General features: G+C 37.0%; 1 protein-coding gene across 18 annotated transcripts in view; it reads right to left on the bottom strand.

The window, feature by feature from the left end:
* The window catches only part of PHF21A (PHD finger protein 21A), a 197,826-nt gene that overhangs the window by 113,082 nt on the left and 59,055 nt on the right, over nucleotides 1–25,689 (bottom strand). The window contains exon 3 of one of the 18 annotated variants that reach the window (XM_017529364.1): nucleotides 11,003–11,100. The exons of the other annotated variants lie outside the window; for them this stretch is intronic. The gene's annotated coding sequence lies outside the window, so the exon portion shown is untranslated. The remainder of the gene's footprint in view (nucleotides 1–11,002; nucleotides 11,101–25,689) is intronic. 18 annotated transcript variants of the gene reach the window in all.

Genomic DNA, 25,689 nt, shown 5'->3' with positions numbered 1-25,689 from the left:
AATGCTGCCACATTGGGGATTAAATTTCTAACACATGAAACTTGGGGGACATATTCAAACCATAGCACTAGCAAAGAGCTTTCCAAGCAAAGAAAACAGTGTTATAAAGACCTAAGGTGGGAGCAGGCTTGACATGAACAGAGAACAGCAATGAGCCCTAAATTACTGGAGTAGAATGAGTGGGCTGGATAAAAGTAGGGAAGAAGGATGGGTTGTGGGGTCTGACAGACAACTCTGAAGACTTGACTTTTATTCTGAAGGTAATGAGAGTAGCCTATTTTTGTTTTACTGATGAAATAATATGCTTCCAAATCTTACTGAGAATACTAATGAAACATTTAAAAGTTATCTCCTGTTTTCTTGCATTCGCTATTTTAGTATAGGTGGGGTGGAGAATTTGTTTCGATTACTCAGCTTCATTCCCCACTTTCAATCTGCTGATTTTCTTCATAGAACTGGTTATTTTTTCTTGTCTGCTTATAGTTACAAATAAGGGTTTAGCTAAATCAATATATGTATGGCTGTAAAAAGTATATAAGTCTTGGTCCCAGGCATAGTAAATATATGGGCAAGCCTGAGAATAGTCAGGTAAGTACAGGGTCCACCTTGAAGTAGTTTACCATGATTTTTATTATAATATTAATTCTCAGGAAGCATGCAGGTATCAGCATGGAGAATTCTACTTTAAACCTAGAGTTCTATACCCTAACAGTCATATTCCTCCTATGAATCAATAATATCTTAAAAATCAGGAGAGGCATAGGCTCAATTTTAGATCTACAGAGACTGAATTAAGTTTGATATTATACTCCACCCTTCTTGGTAGTAAAGACAAAAGGTCAATATTATAAAGAACAAACTAAAATTACAGATCACTATCAGGATCTTAGTCAAAACTGCACAATCTGCAGCTTTCTAGAGTCCTTGACTAAAGTCAGAGGAAATAATTTTAAAATTTCCCTAAGATTAAAAATATCTGCATGAATGAAAAATACTGAGTACTTATCAATCTGTTTAGCTTTCTGCATCTTCCCAAGACTTCCAAGTAATACATCTATTTTTAAAACTCTCAAATGAGTTTATTCTTATTTGATACAAACAGCATTTTTGGGAAAAAGAGATTAGGACTTTTATAAGACTAAAGCACATGTAACTGAAAATGTTCCAGTAGAAGAATGTAACCTTCCAAATTTTTTTGTGCTGGCTTCTGAGTATGAACTATGCCAGATATAACAGGGTTACTAGATGTGGTTTCTTCTGAACAACCTCTGGCAGTAATCCCAAGTGACTTTTCACTCTACTCTTATACTTTAGTGGTTAGAACATAATACAAGTCACATAGGAAGTAGAGTTTCATTAAACATAATGGTCCCACCTCAGTGGAGAACAGAGGAAGGATGGTGGCAGGGTGGAGCAGTGGTGGAAAAAAATACCTACACTACAGTGATGATACTACTGGTAGTTATAAACAAAGAAAAATATTATTTGGCACATACAATAAAGTTTTTTTAGTATTCTTTAATTCCAAAATAACTTAGCAATCTAAGTGGAAGAGAAAATGTCTGAATAGTGATATTTAAAAAGTGGGGAGGGGTGAGGGCTTGGGGCTCTGTAGCCCTTGTATAATCTAAAATGACTCTGAGAGTAAAACAGTGGATTACTCATTATTGCGGTACATTAGAAAATTAGGGTTTAGCAACTAATACAATCTAGTGCACTAAAAATAAAAGTATGTGCTGAAGGACTGTATTAAAAGGTCCTGCTGGTAACAAACCCTTGCTCATCCTGAAGCATCTCACATGAAATTGCATACTATGTTGGAGAGCAGAGGAGTCTGAATATGTTCAAATTTAAACACCACTGCAATTTTTTCTCATAGCGCTGATTCTTTCTCATGAATTGATTATTTAAATAGCAAAAACCCAGGAATAGCTCCCCCTTTCCTCTTTGGTTAAATATAAATCGATTTTACCCTTAGAACTACAATGACAGGAGGACCACACACACACACACACACACACACACACACACACACACACACACACACACACACACAATTAAGGTTGTTGATCTAGCCAGAGTGTTAGTTTCCCAGGTCACACAGACACACATACACACACAATTAAGGTTCTTGATCTAGCCAGAGTAAGTTTCCCAGGTCCCTCTTTCTCTCTCTCTCTCTCTCTCTCTCTCCCTCTTACACACACACACACACACACACACACTCACTCTCTCTCTCTCTTTCACACACACACACAATTACGGTTCTTGATCTAGCCAGAGTAAGTTTCCCAGGTTGCCTCCATCCTTTGTCAATGCACTAGATTTGAACATGCCTGTACAGTAAATAGGTCGCCCTCACTGACTTTTCATGGTGAATATAATAAGGCAAGCACTAGATATACGGACTTCTTTCTCTGTTTTTAAACATGTATAAAAATCCACCTTATTTTCTCTTCCCTATAGCCCACCACCACAGTTTCAAATACAGCAGAAATAGTCACATTTTTTTATAACTGAATTTTCTCAATACACATAAATGCTTTTTAGAATATACAGTAATATGTCACTAGAAAAGATAAAAAGTAAGGAATATGGAAATGATAAGTCATTAACAAATGAGATCTTAGAAACATTTAGGATGTTCATGGAAATTACTATGTCAACCATGATTTGGGCGTTCTGCATACTTCTTCCAAGTAATAACATTTTTTGTTGCACACTACTAAAGACAATGAAAACTGATTATTTTTTAGCCATATGAGTCAAATTTATATTGGGAAACCAAAGAGTAATCTGAAAGTCAGAAGTCTCTTCACCTTGGTTTCCATTATAGCCAGGCCAAAATAACCTGATTCTTTCTGGGGTAGTCTGATTTATTAAGTGATATATGCATATCAGGATTCCAAAGGTACAGGTCCTACCCAATTTTTTGCTTTATAAGCATACCCCATACATGAATACCCAGATTTAAAATAAACAAAACATTTAAGACTTTTTATTTTGTAAAATTTCAAACATACATAAAAGTTCAAAGAATATTACAGTGATCCCTTTGATAAAATCAGATACCTATAAATCCTTCCACGCTCCCTGAATCATCATACATCTTTTTTTCTCCCATAAACCATCTGAAAGTACTCCAGATGACGTTATTACATTTAACCCTTAAATAATGCATTAGTAGGCATTTCTGTTACAAACGGATTCTGTGCCTCATATTAAAGACAGAGCTCAGAATTCCTCAAAAATTTTACACTACGAGATCCTGAGGAGAGGACTGACCTCCTGTATTTTTAAAATCCTGTATGTCTGCTTAACTGTTAAAAAAGGCTAGGCGTGGTAGCTCATGCCTACAGTCCCAGCACTTTGGGAGGCAGGCGAATCATGAGGTCAAGAGTTCGAGACCAGCCTGGCCAACATGGTGAAACCCTGTCTCTACTAAAAATACAAAATTTAGCTGGGCATGATGGCAGGCATCTGTAATCCCAGCTATTTAGGAGGCTAAGGCAGGAGAATTCTTTGAGCCTGGGAGGTGGAGGTTGCAGTGAGCCAAGATGGCAACAGGGTGAGACTCCATCTCCCCCCCGCCAAAAAAAAAGGCAATTTCCCTTCTATATTTAATATGATTGAAATTCACAAAACATCTTTTGGAACACAATCATTGTCTACAGGAAGTTGAATAAGTAATTCCTCAGAAGCACCAGTTCAATAGTATCTTGGTTATTTTTTAGGGTGCCAGGCAACTTAATAAATATCATTTTGAGAAAAGCAAGGACATCTTGGGCCTGTGGGAAAGCCACATGACACACATATTCTCAACAGGGCTCCAGACTTTTATGAATACTTCAAAGCAAACTTTAAGATTGCTGGACAGGTCTTCGGCTATTTTAAACTGGGAGCTAGAATTTGACAATAACCAAGAAGATCCTAGAAGAAGCATATTAGTATGTGTGACAGTAAGGCTCCGAAAAGTTCATCACCACTTGAGCTGGTCTATGCCGAGGTACAGGACAGGCCATGGACAAGTCATGAGACTGGACTAAAATCACTGAATGGTTTTTATAAATCCTAGAAAACTAAAGAAGGAGATTGGTGAAATGTATAGCATTTCTCCTGAACAAGCAACCTGAACTCTCTCAATCTCATCTATGTCCTATGACTAGAGCACAGTGCCATGATCTGAATGTTTGTGTCCACTCAAAATGCATATGTTGAAATCTAATCCCCAGAGCAATCATATGAAGACATGAGGTCTTTAGGAGGACATTAGGTCATGAGGGCCCTCCTTCATGAATGGGATTAGTGCCCTTATAAAAGAGGCCTATGGAAGCTTGCTTTTCCCCTTCTGCCATAGATAGCACCTGCTGTCTCTGCCCTCACAGCAAGAAGGTGCTATCTATGAAGCAGAGAGCAGGCCTTCACAAAATCTGCTGATGCCTTGAATGTGGACATCCCAGCCTTCAGAGTTGTAAGCAATACCTTTCTGCTATTTATAAATGGTCCAGTCTAAGGTATTTTGTTATAGCAGCCTGAATGAACTAATACACGTGGTAATCAGGATCTCCAGATCTCTCTCCATCTACACTTCCAAATATTACTCTAACTCTTCTTCCTTTCTCATCCTACTATCTTACTCCTCCTTTCCATAAAAGATATTTAAAATTTTAATTTTGTGAGGATGAAAAGATGGCAATTATATTTAAATGCCATTTAGCTCCCTTAGATGTAAGAAATTCAATCAATGTAAAGTACACTTTAAATAATAATTAAGCAGAAATAAATGATGTGGGAATAAGACGGACAACCTAACAATGATCACATTGTATCCAAGGACTTCTTTTGAAAGTTATCGTGTCCAAATAGAAAAATAAAACAAATTTATGCAATTGTGGAATCTGTTCAGAAACACCATGCAACTGAAGATACAGGTTACTTCTGTTTAAAAACATCATCACCTTTATCAATACTAGGTTTTTCTCAAATTAATCCTTTCTGGTTAACATACTACATTCTATCTCTAGAAAAGCAAACAGAATGGCAAATAAAGCCCATATCACAGTCTATTAGTTATTAATATCTGCAATGCCTCTCCTTCCACTGGCCTAGTGAAGCTTTGGCCCCTGAAGTGATAAAGATGAGCTCTGCCAAACTGTTCTCCATCTCTAAGGCAGTATTAACACGTTACAAAGTGCCAAAAGGGCCATTAAAAAAAAAAAACTGACCCACTTTTAGAAGTCAGCAGCTTCTTCCTTCTGGTGAAGTATGAATATTTAAATCAGGCAGACAAGTCAAGAAGCAAACATTCCATCCTGAATGCAATGTCTGCATCTCCCATTTAGAGCTGAGAGGACCCTGCTGTCACATACCCACATTGAAATGAACGCTCACTTAGGACTCCAGAAGGGCAGTTTTCTAGTCATTTCACTGTTTTTCAGAGTTGGAGTTCCACGTTTGGATGTGAGTGCAGAAAACATGAAAAGATGGATCACAGCAACTGCTTTAAATTATATACTTAATGATTTATATCAAGCATAGTAGAATTTAATTTGTAGTAAATCAAGCAAACTGAGGAAAGGTTAAGATTGTGGTTAACAGCTGTAAATTTGTTTTTACCTTCATCACAGAGTAACAATGCATTAGAGGAGTGCTACATTTGAAAAGACGGTAAACTCATCATAATAAAATTAACTAGAATCAAGTTTCAACCTAAGCATTACTGTTTAAATGAGATAAATAATAGCAACTATTAACATAAGATCCAGGAAAACAAACTGGAAAATAAACTACTGTTCAAAAGCTTTCCTATAGTACAGCTAGAGGTACGTTTTGGCTTTATTGAGAATACATTGTTAAACCAAAATGTACCTTAAATGAGTAGGAAAAAACAGAAAATTCATACAATGTAAAAGAACTAATCAGAAGTTTGAGGGTCATCTGACCTACTCAAATCTTGTACGAAAACTTACAACAGAAACTCCCAATCTTTACACTTCCAGAGGCCCCAGTACTACTTCTTCCCCTCCTCTGTCCACCCCCATTTGGATTTTATATCTTATTTTCCAAACAAACAGCATTTCAGGTAACAACCTGTGTTACCTTCACACAGAGATGTATAGGACTTCTCTTACTCTTTCAGGCAACTCAGATTAGGAAGCAATGTTATCAATCCATTTTGCTTCTGCAACAGCTATCTAAACTCTTAAACATTAAACCTGTGCTTTCACTCACAAACATTCTCATTTCTAAGCAAACAGGCCAAAATTTCACAATTAGGAAATGAAATTCCTTTTAAGTAAAAAAATTTTGCTTTCTTAACTATATACCTGACTTCCTTCTACAAGATAAAGAACTGATTTAACTCTCTGAATATACTGCCTTAGCAAAACAAATACACACAAACAGCAGACAGGCCAATGAAACTTTATTTCCTCCAATATAAACTCATTTTACCCTTCAAATGCTAAAGAATTCCATTCAAAAGACAGGTACTGATCAAAGCTTCCAAAGCAAGTCTAGTTCTAGGCAATGATAGTATGGTCACTTAAGGCCTTCTAGTAACAGGTTCTATCATAAGTACTTAATCTATTTTTGATTGTGGCCCAACACTTTTTATGAAAAGTGTCAAGCATACAGCAAAGTTCTTATTTTTATTCTACTTTGTGTTTATTCCTATATCCCTGCCTTAGCTTGTATGATCCCTCTGACTTAGAATGCCTCCATTCTTTCTGTTTCTGGAGCAAAGTCCCAATTGGGTTCCCAAGTCGTTCCTGCTTTGTGTCTTCCCATTAACTACCACACGCTAATTCTTCATTATGCACTGTCCTGGTCTACTATGTGTGTTTATTTCTTTTTCTCTATGAAAGATCATAAGCATTAGCACACATTATTTTACTAGGTATTAACACAAAAGAGAGACTAAAATATACTTCCTGGCTGATGAATTCCAAATACATGGTCAAATATACATAAAAATATAAATATATAAAAATACATAGTCAAAACTTGCTAAGGGGAATTGGGATAGGTAGAGAAAGTACAGAGAGGTTGTCTGATTCAGCAGCTGATATGTTTTTAGGATACTACTATTACTCCAATCTAATTACTTGCTATATTTTACCCAAGTAAGCAAGCTAGGAATTGGAAAAAATTTATTTAGAGCTTCTAAAATAAGCATTTTATGTCCTAGTAAACAGAATCACAAGGACTCAAGGCACTACAAGTATTTGAAAAAAAAAAGAATGGTTAGAAATCAAGATTCTCTCTCTGAATATTTAGTTAAATGAAAAAGGGCAGAGGTCTAACTTCAAAGGAAATTACTACCTGTTCTCTAAAACATGTAGGTTACTAGACTTTCAGGAAGCCCTACTCTCGCCTTCTGCGAGTTTCTTAACTCCTTTCTGCTGCAAGACCCCTTTATGAGACCACGGCAGCCAGGTGTCTTAGTAAGACTCTGCTCGTGGTTTACCTTGAGATGTGGTCACCAGAAAAATGAGAAGAAACTCCTCATTGGATTGGACTCAATAGCCCAAAAGTTCACCACTGGCTCTGTTTTCTTGCTTACAGAGATAAAGTACCATATTAAAACTCAATACATTTTGTGAAGAAAAGATAAAAACACAAATGTGTTATCTTCAGAAATGCAATTCTCAGCTTTGTGAGCTCCGGCATTCAGCTAGCCAGATTACCAAGCTTATTTGAAAGCTGAAGGCTTTGCCCTGACTCCATCTTTTGCTCTTTTCAGGGTTTGTTTTCAGAAGTGTCCCTGAGCTTATGCACATGTGCTTCACTCGATTCACACACATCAGTGAACAGCAGCGGCACAAATCCAGGTCCACAGCAGGAGGTTTCATTAACTGTACACAGGACAGTGCCAATAGCACTGGGGCCATCCTCCTATGGGGCAGCACACCAACAAGGCTAACATGCAAGGGAAATCCACTTCTGAAAAAAGTATTTCCCCATCAAGCAAAATGAGAGATCAGTATGGCCAAAGAGAAACCAAAACTCAAAACAAACCAAAACATCTTGCTGAATAGCCTCAACAAGAAACCAGAACTTCTCTTCACATAGGGCAAGAGAAAAGCCAGGATTTCATGTTTTCCACTGTTTGGGTCAGGCTTCATTCTGCTTTTCTAATGGTTATTAGAAGCCATTCTAAGGCAGTCTCACAGAGGCCTTTCTAATCGTTTTGCTCATACATTTCCCTCATATATATTCTCTGTCAAAAGGTTGGTAATGGTATGAAGCCACAAGACAAAAAAAATATTAAATGATGATGGCAGTGGTGAAGATCTAGGTGGTAATGCAGATGGTAAATGAGCTTTCTACATGTAAGCACACTATAAAACCCAACAACAGAGAAGGAAGTCTGTCTTCACTCTGTGAAGAGTATCTGAACAAATGAGAAGAGTTTCCAAACACTCATCAAGGATTTCTCCCATCCATGCAGCAAGACCACATAGCTGGCACTGTTCCCCATGATGAAAGTTCAAGTCAAAAGTGTATATTCAGAAGTTTGAGTTGTTTGCTAGTCTAGGTTGCGGATGACATGGGCAGGTCAAAATAAACAGCTTTACCTTTGATGAAGTATTAAGCTAATTTAAAGTGATTCAGGAAAGCTATTCAAACATTTTTCTCATGTTTAACAAGTTAACTCACAGAAAATCAATGTAGTTGAACAAATAAATATCACTAGATGCAAATTAATGAGCAATTGGTACAGTATAGACCCAACCTGAGATAAAGGCTTCAGGCAAGTTACTTTGCTCTAGCTCTTCTGGTATCAGTTCCCTGTGTAATTCATAGGGATGTAGGGAGGATTAATTTAATAATGTCTGTAAAGCGCTTTGAACTCCTGAGAGAAAAATGATATAAGTGGTTATTATTACACATTGCTGGAGTTGAAAACATGAAAGAAGGGAAAAACAACACTCCTTGATGGTTTATTATGAAGCATTTTTATAGGCTGGTAAGGTGTTTTATAATTTTTTTTATTAGTCAGTCCTTATTATATGCCCAAGAGATAGGAAATATTCCTGGCTTATTCTTCTGCATAAAAAAATCAAGACAAGAAGGTAAATGACTTTTATTTAGGTAGGAAGCATTATTATCTCCATTTTCCAGGTAAGGAAAGCAAGACAGAGAAAGTGAATGACTTTTCTAGTCACATTCAAGAACTGAAAGGGTTAAAGCATAATTAGGAGTCTGGAGGATATTACTATTTTTTTGCAATTTTCTGACATTGTTCTGACAAGAAGGCAGTGACTAACAACCAGAAAGCCTGAGATTAAATACTTGCTCTACTATTTCTTGGTTGTTTAAGATTAAGAGAAGTCACTTTTTCTTTGTGTCAATTTCATCTGCATGATAGGGTCCAGTGGGGATCAAATTACATGAAGCATGTGAAAACTCTGGGTAAACAATGGCATGCTATGCAAATAAGTTATAACCATTATTAGGCTGGTATTCTTATTGAAAATACGGGTTCTCCTAGCCAGTACAACTTTGAATTAAAAGACAATTCAGTGCCCTGAGACCAAATGAAATATGTAATACTTTTAAAAATAGATTTATTGAGGTACAATTCACCTACCACACAATTCACCTATTTGAAGTGTAGAATTCAATGGCTTTTAACATATTCACAGTTGCACAATCCCAGAATCAATTTCAGAACATTGTTACTGCCCCAAAAAGGAACCCTGTGACATTAGCAGTCACTCCCCATTCTCCACCACCCACACATATCCACAATTCCCCCAGCCCTGGGCAACTACTAATTGACGTTCTGTCTCCACAAGGTACATATTCTAAACATTTCTTATAAACAGAATCATACAATATGAGGTCTTTTGTGATGGCTTCTTTTACTTAGCATAATGTTTTCAAGATTCATCCATGTTGTAACATGTATCATTCTACATGTAGTACTTCATTCCTTTTTATTGTCAAATAATATTGCACCGCATGGACATATCACATTTTATTTAACTATCCATTGGTTGTTGGGTTGTTTTCACTTTGTGGCTACCATGTATAATGCTATGAACATTCAGGTAGAAATTTTTGTTTGAGGGCTGGGCGTGGTGGCTCCTGTCTCTAATCCCAGCACTTTGGGAGGCCAAGGCAGGAGGATCACCTGAGATCAGGAGTTCAACACCAGCCTGGCCAACACAGTGAAACCCTGTCTCTACTAAAAATACAAAAATTAGCCAAGTGTGGTGGCATACAACTGTTAATCCCAGCTACTTGGGAGGCTAAGGCAGGAGAATCACTTGAACCTAGGAGGCAGAGGTGGCAGTGAGCTAAGATTGCACCACTGCACTCCAGCCTGGGTGACAGAGCAAGGCTCCACCTAAGAAAAAAAAACACAAAGAATTTTTGTTTGAACGTATGCTTTCATTTCTTTAGGCTATATACCTGGAAATATATATACCTCACACCTAGAAATAACTGCTCAGCCACATGGTAAGTCTAAGTTTAATATTTTGAGACACTACCAGACTGCTTTCCAAGTGGCTGTCTTGTTTTACATTCCTACCAGCAATGTCTAAGGAAGAGATAATTGAAGGTAGACCATAGAAGAGAGACCACTAACTAACTAGCTGTTAGGGAATAGCTAAACTAGCTCTGCAGAATGACGATTTGTGTTACTGACAACAGGGATGACAATGCTTTACACCAAGTTTTAGAAGGAGAGACAATGGTTGCTGAGGCATTTTCCTTCTTTTCTCCCCACTTGCCTAGGCCTGGTCCAGGCCAAGGCAATACAAGCAGCTTTTACAACAAGCACAAACTAATGTTGTTCCCATCTCTAAGTGAAAGTAATACAGAACTGTCAGAGCCAGGCTTTAAAAAGCCCTCTATCATTTCTCAAATCCTGGTAGTAAGATATGTTGTCCTTTTGAGTCTCTATAATTGCTGTGTAAAAGTTATGAAATTTTTTATGCCCTCACCATTCCCTCTGATGCATTAGGTTGAACCCAGCCCAAATACATACGTTCAGTAGGTCAAGCACAGGCTAGCTTCAACACAGTGTATTCCTGTATAGAGGCATCTGCAAGCCAAATAGAACTGGTAGAGGGAAACAGATGGCTTCTAAAAGGGGAAGAGAAGAAAAACAGAAGGTCAGGTAGAAGAGGGTGGGGGGAGGGAGAAGGAGGGATAGAAAGAGGATAGGAGAGAGGAGAAGCATATTTCTGGTTTTGCTCTTCCCACCTGTCACTGCACTCTCCTTGCTGGTTGCCAGCATGCTCCCTTGCAAACACAACTGCAAGTGACAAAGAGCAGCCACTGTCCTACTCAGGGGGTCCCCTCCACATTCCTTATTGTAAACTGCACTGAAATGCCAATTGCACACAAGAAAGGGAATTACACACCCATTAGAGTCACAAATAGCAAACTGCTGTCTATATCCAACAAATTAGCAATGAGAACCATAGGTTCCCTACAAAACAACATAAGACTATCCAGCAAACAGTAAAAAGCAACAGAATCAAGAGATTAAGTACTAAAAAATGTGGCTTATTTCAATTTTGTATATTTGTCAGACCTGTGATTAACTCAATTAAAGTAAGACCATATTCCATCATATATTTCATGTAGTCACCACATGTTCAATTTGCTGTAGGGCTCTGCTCTTATGCAATTAAAAGAAAATTAGCAAGTCTTTCCCCAGCAGAGTTAGCGATTGCCACTAGGGATTGCCACTGAAAGGAAATGCTTCATGCCAAGTTTTAGAAAGGAGAGATACTAGCTCTTAGGACACTTGCCTCCTTTTCTGCCCCCTTAACTTGGCCTAGGCCAAAGCCACGGTAAAGGGAACATAAGCAGCTTTTTTACACACAGACTAATGTTGCCAGCAGCATTCCAGTGGCCTTGCTCACGGCAGGAGAAGGCGTAGGAACTAATACCGCTGGGTCTTGTTGAAGAAAAGTGGCCGGCATACTTTGATCAACTGAGTGGTGTGCTGATCAGTGTGATTTCCCTGTTCTGCTGACTGTGAGCATGTTGGGGAGAGCAGGAGAGCTGGCTTCTGAGAGGCCCATGCAGGGAAGCAAATACCATAGCTGCCGAATCACAGAAAGCAACAAGAAATAAAAGAGGGCTGAACTGGAAGCAGACACCTTAATTCTGCCAGCATGTTACTTACTGATATAAGCATCTCTAGGAGGGGAATGAAGTAGGTACTTCTATAATTTTAATTCATCAATTGCAGTACTATACAAAACTATTAAGCGCAATGTATAAAAGCAGAGTTCAAGCTCCTGAAACTATAATTTACAATTTTTAATTACTTCAATTTGATGGAGAAGACAAAGAATGGGAATTAATAAGATTTTTAAAAATTAAAATTGAGGAAACAGGAACTCATCAACCTATGTGGCTCTTGGCATAATTTGAGACAAAGGAAGTATGTTCAGCACCTGAGTGTGTGTGCAGGACTACAGCTATGGCATATACCCCTCTCTTCTATTTGCCAGAAAAACAGCTGCTGGATTAACATGAGTTAATCTGCTTGCATGCTATACAGATTTTTTTCTAGTAAATTGCAAAAATTTACCTAAAGATAAATATAGCAGTCTCCGAGTTCTCTGTCCCATTCAGCTGCTGCTGAGAAACACTTCTGTTATCTTAAATTTCATCAGCAGATTGTACTCCTTCCTGGGAAACAGCAGCAAAAAGTAGCTTTCTAAAAGCATAGTTAGTCTCTCTGAGGTAAAATACACCACATTTAAAGGGCTTCTTCCAAAAAGGATAACTTTCTACCTTTCAACTTTTAATTCTTGATAAATAAAGTATGTGATTTCTTACACTAGATCTAATCATTGCTGCTTTAAAGAGTAAATAGTCAATTGCAAATTGAGCAAATTGCCCTGGCTATCCTAGTACCAGAAATGAAATGGATTAGGTTAGCAGGTGGCATGTCATTTCAGTGCTGCCTGGGGGCCCAAAATATAGTTAGGTCATTTTTATTCTTGTGACAGCCGGAATGAAAACCAGAGCATTTAGCATTACCTCCCGCCTCCATTCTCGTAGCCATTTTGGGCACAAAAGAGTTTACTAAGCCTTCATTTGCAGTGTTTAGACTCCTTCTGGGGCCAAGCTGCCCAAGGAAATCTGAAACAGAGTACTCTGACTTTGGTCTTGAGAAACGCAAAGCTTCTTGTCGACATAAGGAAAACTGAGTTCTCATTAACCAGCTGTTTTTAAGCACGCCAATGTGCAATTCCATTCTGCAGTACTTTCCTTGAAGGAAGAGAATGGTCATCATGCCTCAACTCGAGAGGGAAACTGTCTAGTCTCTGCTCCCATGGAGGAAGGTATTAGAAGAGAAAGGATTGAATGAAGGAATGAACTTAAGCTAAGAAGCAGAAAGAAAGGTGATACAGGGTAGGAAAACATGCAGAGGAAGAGAAGGTAAACGGAGAAAAATTCTGTACAGAAACCAGAAGCCTCTTGCGATGTTAACATTTAAAATATCCAACAACAGCTTTTCTATTAAGCCACCTTTCCCCTGTATGTGTTTCAAAGTACTAGCAGAATTCCAAATATAAGGTGGCCTTCCAAAGTTTACTCCTATGAAAAGAGTCAATGGAATAGTCAATAGTCAAGGTTCAGATGATCCAGGAGCAGCATGTGACCCAGGCCTAAACAATGAGGAGACTTCAGTTCCCCAGCCACAAAAGAAGAATGACTGATTTGAGAATGGACCTAAAAATCTTGCCCATGCTCTATGCTGGTACTTCCAGGAAAAAACAAACTTTCCCTCTTAATTGGAGTTGATAAAATGGCAGACTGTAAACCTAGAGCTGCCAGAGACAACCTCTGCCAGTAAAGACGGCCTATAAGCAAATGAAGCCAAAAGAGGGAGAAATGTCCTAAGCCCCTAAATTCATCCATGCCTGAAAGCAATTACATCCCTGAACTTACTAGCTATATATGCCAATAAACCTCTTTTCCTTCAACAATGCTGAATTAAGTTTCTATCACTAGAAACCAGAAGAGTCTTCACTCATACACCTACCAAATACCTTTGCACTAGCCACCCAACCTCACTACCTATCAGTTTTCTGAACTCTGAGAAGAAAAAACAAAAAAAAAAAAACAAAGAAAAACATGTTTAAAGAATTGAGAACTGCTAACAACTACACAAGAGGCAACAATATTTTAACAAAACAGAAAGGATAGAAGAAATAAGATATTCATGGGGCTAAACGGCTCCTAGCTGCTAGTGCTGGTAAGACAACATTCTATTTCTACCATTCTTTCACCTTCCGCCCTGGTGGGCCTCTGAAATCTTTATCAAAGCAATTAATTGCCTAGTAAATCTTTAACTATTTTCCCTTTTACTTCCATTTAACAAGGCTTTTCCACCTTCTTGGACATCTCTGGCTAAGCCATCTGACCAGGCTTACCATGATGAATATGCAAAGGGGTCACAGAAAAGGAAAATTAACAGTTCCATCTTCAAGGGGTGTGGGGGTGTGTGTGTGTGTGTGTGTGTGTGTGCGCGCGCGAGAGAGAGAGAGAGAGAGAGAGAGAGAGAAAGAGAGAGAGAGAAAGAGAGAGAGAGAGAGCGAGAGCGCATATCCATGCAGGTACATATGTGCTACAAGATGAGACCGAAGAATAATTCTCAGATGAAGGCAAATCAGGAAGGAAAAGCAGCTACCTCTACACAACAAGGTGAAAATCTAAGGGCCTCGAGTAATGTGTCCCCTCCCAAAGCATTATTATTCTAAAGGCAGAACTGAACTATTAAGATTACATTTTCAACTCAAAATTCATAATTAAATGTAACGTGTATTTTGGAAGTTGATTTAGTGTCCTGATAAATGTTTGGTTTCACAGAACACTAGATTACATCTCTCATGGATAACAAAATAAAACACTTTTCATACTGTATGTATCTGATTTACAAAATATCAATATGAAAAGGATTATTAGTGAAACAAATACCTAAAAGCAAAAGTACTAACTTCTAGGCTTCTTGTGATGTAAGTGTGTAAATAAAATCAAGAAAAGCACAACTAATATTTTGCAAGAGCTAGGAAGAAAAATCATAAATGTGTTATACTTTCTACCTCCAAAGTTCCTGGACCTAAAAGATTAAGTATAAATAAAATCATTCTTAAGAGGAGATTTTATTTGAAGATATTATCAATATCTTTGTCAATAATTAGCCTTTCTTCATTATATAAATATAATTATAGATGTATATAATACATCTATAATTATGCATTTACATAATATAATTATATATGTATTATATATTATAATTATATATGTATTATATAATTATATTATAAAATAATAATTATAAAAATATATGTTATAATATATAAATATATATTACATATGTAATAATTAAAGCAAAAGTATTATATAATATTGTAATATATAATATATAATAGAATATATTATTACATATAATATATAATAGAATATATATATATATATATTATATATATATAATTATATATATAAAATGCCATGACTGGTAAAAAGAGCCCCATGGCTCAGCATGGGGTTCTAACCTTAATCAGTGCTTTACATAAGCTAAACATTAATTTTTCTTTTGTTTCCCATTATTCAAGAACTCATATAAAATATTCCAGATAAATGAGTTTCAATCCTCATCTTCCTCCTGTTCTTCTTCCTGGTTAATTTGGAAGTAACATAATTTGTAACTCTCTTTGCTGTTAGCAAGTATGTGCAACCAATCACATAAATTATTCTTCTTCAAGTATTTTTTTGTGATATATTTCAAAAACCTTTTGGAAAAAGGCATCTTAAAAATTACAGTGATCTTGCTCTTGCTGCATTCGATGGTTACAACCCCTTCAATGAGATTTCCAGTTTTTCCATTCACTTTCTCTTGGAGAACCAGCTAAAAATAGGCAGCATCCAGGATTCCATTCAAACCTTGCTTCTTTTGCTCCCCTTCGCCACAGCTGTTTCACAAGCATCCTCATGGCAGTGGAGGAAGAAAGTTGAACATTAATGTTTTAAGCAAATAAAATATATGATGCTTTTCTTGAGGCTTCTGATCCACTAAAATGTTTCTGAAAACTAAAATACACTGGTAAAAGTTGCACTTCTCTAACTATAGTCAAAGAAGAATTTCAATCAATTCATTAAAAAAATTTTTTTTCTAAAAGGAAAAGCTGAAAGTCAGAGTATTAATATGACAGTAACTCTTGAAAATTATATTACATAAAGTTTCTTCTCTAACAAGAGTCAAACAAATCATTAACTCTGACAAACTACCAACATACAGATTTGTCCTCAGATGACTCAGAAATAAACATACTATGCCAAATTGGCTCAGGGTTATCCAGTTTAGTTTGGGCAATATCAAACAACTTTAACTAAAATCTACTTACCTACTCCTACACATCTTTGTATGCCTGGGCCCCATTCTCAAAGATTCTAATTCAATTGGTCTAAGATGCAGCCCTGTATGCAGGATTTTTCAAAAGCTTTTCATTTTATTAGGGTACAAGCTAGGGTTGAGAACCAGCAGTTTGCTAGTAGATGTGGCAATAGCCTTCAAATCAAAGACTAGATCTCATTACTCTACAACTGTTGAAAAAAATCATTCCTATTCAAATCATTATACCTTCACTAATATGCCACTAGAAGGTAAGTTCCTTAAGAAGAGAAACTTTATCAGCCTTGTTCATCACTGAGGCTAAGTAGAATGCCTCCAAATAATAGGCACTTCATAAATATTTGTGAATGAATGAATTAAATGCTGAAAGGTTACCTTTCAGCTCTAGAGCCCTGAAGCAATACAGTAGAAGCTCTCTTAACCAGTAGTCATTAGGACCAGCAGTTGATCAGATAAGGAAAAAGTGGTGGGGAGTGGGGGGAGTCATATAAAAGCAGGAAATCATGAAAATTTGATAAACATACCTAAGCATTTTATTCTAGTTTAAATGAACCTTCATTTGCTAATCTTGTAACATAGGACCAGGCTTTCTGTTTATATGGATCTACAGGTTAGAGTGCCAAAATATCTTTCTTTCATAAACCCTAACTATAGTGCATCTTCTACCGTTTCCATTTTTGACTTTTAAATTATGGTGAAAACTTAAGATAATTGAAACAATCTGAAAGTGAATCCTTCTGGACATTAATAATTTAACCCATTCTGTTACAGTTGTCTTACCCAAATATAACTGAGCAGTAAATTCTTAGTAATTTTTTAATCATTTCCAAAGCATTAAAGTATAGATTTCGTGAAAACAACTTGGTTTTTAAAAACTCTTTGGTTTAATAATAGTTAAATTACAATAACAAGAACAAATGGCAGAAACAGGTTGGGAAACAAACACAACTCACTCTTGATAACTGTTCTACAATTGATGGGAAAAGTGTGGACTACACAGCAACTCACTAGAACAGACATTCAGAGTGAGGAGTGACAATTAAACCAGTGAGTCAGTTGAGACTTTGCTCTCCACAGAGCTTTTACTGTTACACAAATGCTAGCCACAGGTTTCTTTCCATTGACCTTTCCAATTCCCTAGGGCAGTCAATTCATCCCTTCACTAGCAGGTCATCTGAACTGAAATCCAACAAAATTACCAAGTCTATGCATTACATCATCAAAAGACTGTCCTGCACAGAGGCAGCAGGAGTCATGAAATCTCTTAATGCAAACACCCCAACAATTTACATCCAGACTCCCTAATTTACCTTTAAGGCATTTATAAGTTACATAGCAGGGCATTCATTGAAAATATAACACGATCTAAGCCTGAAATCAGAATTTTTAAATGCTCAACAGACTATTTTACTTCGAATTAAAAGGATATGGCAATTTTAATAGTTTTGTTTTGCTAATTCAGAATCAGTTCCCATTTGGCAGGTGTCTCAAATGAGGACACTGGTGGCAAAGAACTGCTGCCACCAGGAGGCTCCTTAATGCACCTTTTATTGACAGTCTTGAAATTTAAAATATTTTTGCTTCGTTACAACTCATGCAATACCTTTCCCAATGACAAGTTTTCCATGTAAACTGTTTTTTTTTTTAAAGTTATTGCTTCTCTATTTCCTATCTTGAAGTAACAAGATACCCTTTATGTAATTTAATGCCTCCAATTTTCAATTTCATCTTATAAGGAGAAAACAGAACTATTTAAATTTTTTTTTAAGTTAGGTAGCAATTTAGCAATTTTGTTTTCATTCAAGTCTTTCTCAAGAGAGTCAGTAACTCCAACCTTATTCCATGGGACACCGGGCAGGAGATTCAGAGATCAAAACAGGCTGCGTTTTCACTGGGTTGGGCTGTGTGGGTCAGTTTTTATGACAAAGACAACTCAAATTATGTCTAGGTTAAATACGGAGGTGATGACAAAAGAAAACTTTTACTTCAAGAACCTGTAAACCCTGATAGTTCTCAAATCAGTATGAGCTAATAACACAGTCAAGATTTTAAAACAAGAAACTAAAACTTTTAAAAAACAGGTCCTTGTAAATGTCTTTCTAAAAGGGAGAATGTAGACAGGAGAAATTAACAGCTTCTGTTAATATCAAGGAATCTAAACTTGTTTGACATAGACAATGTCATTTTTATTGCCCATGAAACGCTGTTTCACCTGCACGTTTAATTGACCAATAATGGCTCTCCCCAATCAATGAATCAGGATTTAGTTGCAGAAATACAACATAAATTTATTTCACATTTCCTGCTGCTTAAAAGACCCTTAGAGAGGGAAACTTTAAGATTAGCTATAGAATCCTTGTGCTTTGTGAAAACCCCGACACTTTTAGTCAACAATCCTTATGCTGTCCTTCTTCCCAGGACTCAGTTCCATAAAACAATTACATTTACAAGCACTAATTGTGGACTGAGGTGCTTTTTGCTTATCTATTTTAAAAACTAATCAAGTACCACAGCTTAAAGGTAACTGATTTTATTTGCCTTAAATATAGTAAAAAAAATTTTTTAAAAAGATGGTTATAGTAAGTGCTGAAAAAGTTAAAATGTTAGCACACAAAAAAATATTATTAGCATTAGTCTCTTTTGGTTTATATAAAAACTACAATGAGAATCTTTTCCCAAGTTCATTTTGTGCCTAAGGAAACAAAGAGCAGAACAGTTCTTTTTACTGGGTCATGTCCAGTGGGCTATTAATGCTTAAGACCTTTTTATTTTTCATCTTTGAACTATATAAACAATTACCATATCAATGTACACTCAACTCAGCTATCTTTGCAGGTCTGTAAGTTTTATGGGAGAGGGTTTCCCATCAGCCTTCCTCAACCAGAATTCCTCATTTAAACCAAAAAACACAAATATTTCAGTGACTATTTTCTCAATTATCAATCTAGATGCACAGGAATGTTAATTCAGTACATATAACAGATGCCAAGAGCGTTAGGGCTTAATTTTCCCAATGAACCCAGGCTAGTTTAGAAACTGCGAAACAGAATGAAATTTCTTGACTTAAAAGGGAAAAATTGTACTTTCCATTCTCCATGTTTTGCTTTTCAAATAGAGGAAAAAAGAGAGAGAACTGGTATCTCTTTCAAAATGTTATCTATAATATGACTCAAGCTGAAATAAGTAAAATCACCTAAAACCCTAACTCCAGTAGCAAGAGGTCTCACAAGTGCAAAAGGCACTAGGCTGTTCTAGAACTTATCCTAGCTCACTTGAAAGAGGACCTACCAAACTGAGGTCAGGTCTCGTGAGAAGGCACTCCACACTAACCTTGGCTTAAATGCATCATAAATTTTCTGGATGAGAGTCGACTCAGAGGAGCAAAGTGTAAAAATATGGTGCTTAAGGGAATTTTCCTCTAAAACTCCAGTCTCACACAGAATATTTTCAAGTTTGTCACTGGGTGACTTAACTACTAACCTGACTGACAGGCACAAATCAAGAAAAAAGTCCAATCTGTTTTTGGTGGACATTCAAAACATACCTGTTTTCCTACTTTGCAAAGGTTTTTCTGTCAGTTAAGTTTCCAACCTGGAGAACTCCAGTCCCCTAACATAATCACCTCTAAGAAAGCCTTGTTAAATGTGAAGGATCTCACTTAAACCTGCAGAAAACAGAAACTAGAAAGTCATAGCCTGAACACCTCCCTACACTCTACTGCTACCCCACCATAGAGGTGAGAGGAGGAGAAAGGTTAAACTGTTAATATTCTTAGATGTCAAGTATCATAACCTCAAAACTTCCAATCATTTACTTGGAAAAAATGAATGGAAACATCCAACAGAGGAAACATTATAGGTGTTTCCTTTTTACACTAGGCTTAACTGTGTCATATTGTTGGTAAAATGAAATCTGATTAAGACTTTGAAAGGATATTTTGAAGGCAGTTTAAAGGAAATTCAACTTCTAACAGATGACTAAAAAGGGCAGGAACTTAGTCTTGTAGGACTGATATATTCTCAGCATCTAGAAAGGTACCTGGCACATAGAAAGTGCCCAATAATTAGTTGCCAAATGAATTGAGGGTTAAAACTTTTCATTAGATTCAAGGTAGGAATTCCACCCAACATATTATTAAATAACGTCTCCTTTAATAAAATGACCCTAAAAATGGACAGTCTTTCTAGAGAGCAATTAGGTAACATAAAAGGCTTCAGAAACTTTTTCGAATATCTGCCTAACTCAGAACTCTTTTCTCTGAGAGGGGCTCTCTGATGTAGCCATGTCTGCATTAGTAATGTGGTCCCCTGGTTCAAAGCAGGTTCAAAACAGTCTCCTTCCAAAAATCTAGAACCAGAACAAGCCAGTGAGTCTGGGATGGTATCTAGAAAGAAGAAGATACAAACATGGCAACTTCGCAGTGACAAGCCTTCTGCCGGCTATGAATACAGGAGAAGCTGAGAAAGTCAATCTCTAGAGAGGGGAAATGAAGCAGATGCAGAGAAAGACAAAGAGACACAAGAGACAAGAGACTCCAGTTCCAGCCCCAAAAACTGCCCCAGGGTCACCCAAGATGCCCTAATACAGTTCCAATAATTCCTCTTCATGAATAAGCTAGTTGGAGTAAGATATGTAGAACCATCTATTTATTTATTCCTTATCTGATTTTTTTTAACATCTAGGAAATAATCAAAATTATGTACAAATATTTATGTCCATGGAGGTACACTGCAGAGCTAGGCATAAATCAGTAAAACATTGGGAATAATTTAAATGTCTAAAAATAGTGAGCTGATTAAATAAACCCTGTATGATATGATACCCTACCCAAATGATAGGATACTAACAAGCCACTAAAAAATATTATTCCTGAAGAATAATTAAGAATGTAAAGAAGAGGTCGGGTGTGGTGGCTCACACCTGTAATCCCAGCACTTTGGGAGGTCAAGGCAGGTGAATCTCCTGAGGTTGGGAGTTTGAAACCAGCCTGACCAACACAGTGAAACCTCGTCTCTACTAAAAATACAGAATTAGTGGTGGTGCATGCCTATAATCCCAGCAACTCCAGAGGCTGAAGCAGGAGAATCACTTGAACCCGGGAGGTGGAGGTTGTGGTGAGCCGAGAACATGCCATTGCACTCCAGCCTAGGCAACAAGAGCAAAACTCCGTCTCAAACAAAAACAACATCAACAACAAAAAGCAAAAACAAAAACCAAGAATGTAAAGAAATGCTCAAGATATAGACAAAATAAGTATTTCTAAAATAATAAGCACAATACCAATCTCAATTTTATTTATTTATTTATTTTTAACAGACAGGGTCTCACTGTTGCCCAGACTGTAGTGCAGTGGTATAATCATAGCTCACTTTAACCTCAAATTCCTGGGTTCAAGCAATTCTCCTCCCTCAACCTCCCAAGTAGCTGGAACTACATACACACTTGCTACCATACCCAGCTAACTTTTTAAAATTTTGTGTAGAGATGGATGTTGCTCTGCTACCTAGAGTACAGTGCAGGGATTACAGGCATAAGCCACTGTACCTGGCCTTCATTCATTCATTCATTCATTCATTCATTCATTCATTCGAGACAGAGTCTCAGTCTGTCGCCCAGGCTGGAGTACAGTGGCGAGATTTTGACTCACTGCAACTTCTGCCTTCCATATTCAAGCAATTATCCTACCTCAGCCTCCCAAATTAGCTGGGATTACAGGTGCCCACCACTATGCCCAGCTAATTTTAAAAAATTATTATTTTTAGTAGACAAGGGGTTTCACCATGTTGACCAGCCTGGTCTTGAACACCTGACCTCAGGTGATCCACCCACCTTGGCCTCCCAAAGTGCTGGGATTACAGGCATAAGCCACCATGCTCAGCCCATTTGATTTTTTAATACAAATTTATGGCACAGAAAAAAAGGCTCAAAGGATCTAAAACATGGAAGTAGGATCACAGTTAAATTTGATTTCTCTCTTTGCTGAGTTTGCCAAATAAACATGCATGACTTTTTAAAAACAGGGATGGCCTGGCTGGTCTCAAGCTCCTGGCCTCAAGCAATCCTCCCATCTCAGCCTCCCAAAATGCTGAGATTACAGGCATAAGTCACTACACCTGGACCATGATTTACTTTTATAAACTTTTGAAAAACCAAATGTTTAAAGAAATGATGGACTTCAATTCCTACTGTCAATATACTAGTCTCCTCCTATAGCTCTAAGGGGAAAAAAAGGCAAGAAACAGTAAGCTGTAATCTTAGCACATACTCATATAAAATTATACCATATAAAATAATATAAGAATTCATTTTAAAGAAATTTAAGAATTCATTATTAAAGAAAAGAGACTATTTTTGAGTAGATGGAACCACTTATTGTGGTTTTGATGTGCACTTCTCTAAAGATCAGTGATGTTGAGCTTTTTTTCATATGATTGTTGGCCACATGTATGTCTTTTTTTTGTTTGTTTGTTTTTTGAAACAAAGTCTTGCTTTGTTGTCCAGGCTTCTCGGCTCACTGCAACTTCTACCTCCCAGGTTCAAGCAAGTTTCCTGCCTCAGCCTCTGGAGTAGCTGGGACTACAGGTGCATGCTGTCATACCTGGCTAATTTTTTGTGTGTTTTAGTAGAGGCGGGGTTTCACTGTGTTGCCCAGGCTGGTCAGGAACTCCTAAGCTCAGGCAATTTGCCTACCTTGGCCTCCCAAAGAGCTGGAATTGCAGGGGTGAGCCACTGCCCCCCAGTCATATTGTCTTCTTTTGAAAAGTGTCTGTTCATGTCCTTTGCTCACTTGGTAATGGGGCTGGTTGTTTTTTTTTTTTCTTATAAATTTATTTAAAGTCCTTAAAGATGCTGGATATCAGACCTTTGTCAGATGCACAGTTTGCAAACAAACTGTGGCTGTTTACTCCCTTGATAGTTTCTTTTGCTGTGCAGAAGCTCTTTAAGTTAATTGGATCCCATTTGTCAATTTTTGTTCAATTGCTTTTGGTATCTTCATCGTGAAATCTTTTTCCATACTTATATCCTGAATGGTATTGCCTAGGTTTTCTATCAGTTTTAGGTTTCACATTTAAGTCTTTAGTCCACCTCGAGTTCATTTTTGTATATGGTGTAAGGAAGGGCTACAGTTTTAATCTTCTGCATATGGCTAGCCAGTTATCCCAGCACCACTTACTGAATAGGTAATCCTTTCTCCATTGCCTATTTTTGTCAGGGGTAGCTGTAGGTGTGTGGTCTTATTTCCGGGTTCTGCATTCTATTCCATTAGTCTGTATGTCTGTTTCTGCACTAGTACCATGCTGTTTTGGTCACTGTGACCCTGTAGTATAGTTTGAAGTTGATTAGCGTGATGCCTCCAGCTTTGTTCTTTTTGCTTAGAACTGTCTTGGCTATTCAGGCTCTTTTTTGATTCCATATTAATTTTACAATAGTTTTCTCTAGTTCTGTGAAGAACCTCAATGGTAGTTTAATAGGAATAGCATTGAATCTGTAAACTGCTTTGGAGAGTATGGTCATTTTAATGAGTAAATCCATATTTAAGGCTTGTATTATTATATAAATAACACTAATTTGTTGGTGAGACAACTATACTTACTTTCTTGTACAACATTTTGCTATTCCTGGAACTAAATATTGACTTGCTTTGTCGTTTGCTTGGTTTTCTACATTCCTATAAGTAATTCTTTCCCATACTTTTCAAAGAAACTATAAAATGTCTCCCAATAATGGCTCAAAACACATTGTATGATATATTGGTCCACTTTCTTAGCTTCATCTCTCCTAAGTCCTCCATCCTCCTGTTCAACCTAAACTGGCTGTTTTCTAAACCTGCTGTACAACAGTTATCTGGGTTTTTCCCTTCATCAAATAGGATTTTTTAAAAAATTGAATTTCCTGTTTCCTGAACCAGTGCCTTCATCTTTATTGGTTTACTTTCTTGTTTTGACGGAGAACTTCCTCCAATAGCTTCCTCAAAAAAGATGTATGGGAGGTAAGTTTTGTGACCTTGCATGTCTTAAAATGTCTCTATTCTATCCCCAGACTTGATCAAGAGATGGGTTGGGTATAGAATTCTACACTGAAAATCACTGTTTTTCAGAATTTGTAAAACATCATTCCAGTACTTCTAGCTTTCTTTGTTGCTGCTGAGAAGTCTAATGCCATCTGATTCCCAATCCCTGTTTACAACTGTTTTTGTTTTTTTTTTTTCCTCTGAGGAAGCTTTTAAGATCTTTCATTCTTGTTCTGCTCAAGTTTCACCATGTTGTGCCTTGGTATGAGGGTGTGGGGTTCACAGTTTTAGGCACTCAGTGGATTCTATTAATCTGGGATTATATGCCCTTCAGTTGTGGGAATTTCATTATATTAGTTATTGGATGGTTTTCTCTTCTCCATTTTCTCTGTTCCCTTGTCTCAGAACTTTTATTAGCCAGGCATGAAACGTTCTGGGTGACCCTCTGAAAATTTTTCTCTATTCCACTGTCTATCCCCTACTTTTGTCTCTTCTATTTATTGAGAGACAGCTTCAATTTCGTTTTCCAACCTTTTTTTTAAAACCAAGAATTGTTTTTGTTTTCTAATTGTTCCTTTATTCCTAGCATCCTCTCCTTGTTTCATTGATGCAATATCTTTTACTGATCTAGGGATCTAAATTTATAGTTATTTTGAATTGTCCCTTCCAATTCTCTTGGCCAGTTCTGACTTGCACATTAGCGGCTTCCCTTAAATATACAGTGATTCTTGGCTAGTTCATATTTAAGATTGAAGTGCTAAGAATGGAGCCACTAGAACTCTCATATACTGCTGGAAGGAATGTAAAATGGTACAACCACTGTGGAAAACATTTTGGCAGTTTCTTAAAAAGTTAAAAAATACACCTACTATACAACCCTGACATACTAAGGCACATACGAAGAGAAATGAAAGCAGATCTCCACATAAAGACTTGAACGTGAATGTTCAAAGTAATGTTATTTATAACAGCTAAAAACTGGGTTACAAAAGCAGACCAGTGTTTTCTTGGGGCCTGGATTGAGGGAAGGATGAGAGAGAACCAAGAACACTTCAGAGGTGATGCATATGCTCATTATCTTGATCGTGATGATGGTTTCACACCATCAAAAATTAGACTCTTTCAAGGTGTATCATTTATTTTACATTAATTATGTCTCAATAAGCCTATAAGAGAGAAGTGGGGAGAGGAATAGAGACAAAGAGAACTAAAAATAAAAGTGGCTAAAAAAAATAAGGTGTTAAAAATGAAATGAATTCTTTGGCGGGGCTGGCATGTT

Source organism: Cebus imitator, unplaced genomic scaffold (assembly GCF_001604975.1).
Source record: "Cebus imitator isolate Cc_AM_T3 unplaced genomic scaffold, Cebus_imitator-1.0 Scaffold58, whole genome shotgun sequence".
Taxonomy (NCBI): Eukaryota; Metazoa; Chordata; class Mammalia; order Primates; family Cebidae; genus Cebus; species Cebus imitator.
This window is presented reverse-complemented; position numbering and strand designations above follow the sequence as displayed.